The following is a 3153-nucleotide window of genomic DNA, read 5'->3' as shown; positions in this document are numbered from 1 at the left end:
GTTAAGGGAAGGCTCCACTACCTCATGGACTAAGAAGTCTATGGTCCAGACAAGCAGTCTTGGGAACCAGTAGAGAACATCCATGTCCTGGATCTGTTGCGTGAGTTCCACTGGAAGTACTCCAAGAAACTGCGCCCTGGGGCCTCTAAGAGGTGTCTTTGGGGAGGCATACTGTCAGGTTGCCCAGAGACTGGCTGTGCTGCAGGCCCTGATGCCGAACAAGACCAGCTGACCTATAGTAGGCTGCCTGATTGGCTACACCACCTGATTGGTGACAAGAGTTGGCAGACCAGCTTTTAAGCCCAGCAGCATCAGCTGCATGGTGGCTACTCAAAGCATTCACCCATGGCTTCAATAGCTCCTGGCCTGCTTGTTCCAAGCCCTGCTCTTGTCTTGACCACAGCCTTGCCCCTGCCTTTCATCATCCAGGTAACCTGGCTCTAACCTTCGGCTCCAATTTCTGACTTCTGAGAAGTCCTGGCCTCTGAATCCTAGCAACCGACTCCTGCTCCAACCACTAGGCACAACCACCCACATACTGGTGTCTGACAGAGGGAATGCAGCAGCTTCAAAGGCTACTACAGCCCTAAGGTAACAGCTGCATTGTGCTTGTATTGGTGCAATTCTACCCCTCAACCCCTGTTGAACAACTCATGGGCTTTGGCTGTGCACTAGGGAGAGGATTTGGCCCTATAAACATAAGCACCCCAATCATTCCGTTGAAACTAATTTTCACCATGCTTGACATGAAACACAAAAGAAACATTATTTCCATTTAGACTAATCTGCTTTTACATGCAAAACTCAAATGGGATCAAAAAACCTGCTTCCCACACTTGTAATGAAGTCCAACATTGTGCATTACAAGGGGGGAAATATTAATCACATTGCCTCAGTGAGTGTACCTGTTTTGCTTTACAATTTTCAAGTTTATAAAACATGTTTTCAGATTATTTTTACTAGATTATTTTAATTGCTGTTTTAGAAGTCCTTTTAATCTTGTTTGAACATTCAAATATGGGAATGCTGTCTTTGCCATGTGAGAGGAATGCCCTTAACTTTGCTGCTGACTGAGCAATGAACTGGGAGATAAAATAAAATAGAACTGGGACTGGATTATCTCTATTCTTAATACCAAGGGTCAATTAACTGTATCATTTACATGTGGAAAGTTCTGTTCTTCTGCACAGTCCCTGGATGTCTATTATACTACCATCAGGACATCATATCAGCTATTAGAAACATTTGTCTACAATTTTAGACTTACTTAAAAGTTATTTAGTTATTAAAATATTGATTTGACCCATTTTGGACAGTTTTATTCATGACCAAAGATCCTAACCCTAACCTTGAAGGAGCTTCCCTGCTTATAGTTTTCATTTCATGTACCAACCCACTCCTTATTTGATCTATCTGGTGCTAGGAAACCTTGTTTCTAATGATGTTTTTTGTCTTGAAACGTGTATGCTGAAGCTATTCATTTGCATGAGGAGTTCTCTTTTTCAACAGCAGTACATCTTAGTGTCCTTGGAGAGAAGGGCCCTATTCAGCATTCAGCAGAGGAGCTTGAACTGCCTGAATCTGTCTCATTATATAGGCCATGTGCAATAAGCCACGGTACCTAACAGCTGCTGGTGATAGGATTAAGGGAGAAATATTTAATTTCATGCAAAAGCATGTGTGCCATGATTTTTGCAGTAGCTTCTACCTGCTCTCTAGGGTGCAGGCTAGATATATGGCATAACAGACAAATTATTTAATTGCGTCAAGAAAGTGTGGTGATGTTTGTTTAAAGTAAAAAATTAGTTTTGCAGTAAAATTGATTAGTTGATGGTTTCTTGACTGTCACAGAAGCTGTTGGATACAAAGACAAAATTGCTTTGTTAAATCTTGTGGGAAGGAGGGAAATTCCTTTGAGACAGAGAAAATACATACAATGTAAATTTGGATTAGTCTTTCTGGTTTGTAAATCAATAAAACAGGGATGTGTGAAGAATAAACTAGATCATCTATCAAAACGGGTTTGTATTCCTATTTCTAACCCCCTAAGAAACATGTGTCTTTAGCATTCCAGTGCATAAAAGCCTCCTAGACAAAAGAACAGAAATGGAGTGTAGCTCAGTGCAGATGTATTGCCAATGACAAAAACAAGGGAAGATGAGAATCTCAAGCTGCTTCCCAGAATCTCTAAACTAGATCATTCTAAAATTCCCAGGTGACAGCTGCTGTATATGAAGATAAATCTTCTCTATCTACAGTAATGAAGACTGTACTTTAGGCAGAATACTAATATAGGACATAAGGAAGGAGGTATGTCTTAGCAGATTTGAAAAGAGGCAGAGCAAAAAAACCAACGCAGGTAAGAAACCATAATTATGTTCAAAACCTAAAGTATCCAGGAAGCTTGCTTCCCATTATCAGTAATCAGATCAGGTGTCTCAGATGCAACACAGTGAGAAAATGTTAATTTGGTTGTGTCATTCAATGAGTGGATCTGTAATGTTTTAACATCCAGAAGTGTTATATGGTGAATTTAATTAGATTACTTTCATTATTTTTTCAGAAATCCTTTTATCTGCTGAAACAATTCAAATAATTATTGATTTTACCCCTTGATGCACAGAGTACGTGGCTGGTTACCCACCCCAGTCACAGAGTGAACTGTGTGACCAGGGGAAAGAAACAGGTTTAAGGACAAGGGGAACAGCAATGCCACATTGATATACTGGAGAACACTTGTCAGAAACACACTGCTACTTCTGAATTCTTGGAAAATGGGGAGTCTGCATGGACCTAGCTTCCTGAATGCCACTGAGTGTGCAATGTACAATCAACAGAAAACATTCACTGGGCTCGAAGGATGCATACAGTTTTTTTCCACAAAGATTCACTGATACAAAGGCCTAGACTAAGATCCTATTCTGTGACAATGAAGAGTGAGTGAGTGTGACAATGAGGCTATTAAGAAGTAAAGGCCCACCTAGGGGACTGAATGACTCATGGGATTGGAAACTTGCTAGGGCGTCATTCACTGCTAAACCACTGGTTTGAATCCAACTAATTTCATAATGACAAAATGTTATCATCACCTGAAGTTGTTCAGTTGCCTGTGTGAAATGAGCTGTTACTTTAAATCCAGCTCCTAATGTAAAA

The sequence above is a fragment of the Chelonia mydas genome, chromosome 6 (genome assembly GCF_015237465.2).
Source record: "Chelonia mydas isolate rCheMyd1 chromosome 6, rCheMyd1.pri.v2, whole genome shotgun sequence".
NCBI classification, from domain to species: domain Eukaryota; kingdom Metazoa; phylum Chordata; order Testudines; family Cheloniidae; genus Chelonia; species Chelonia mydas.
This window is presented reverse-complemented; position numbering follows the sequence as displayed.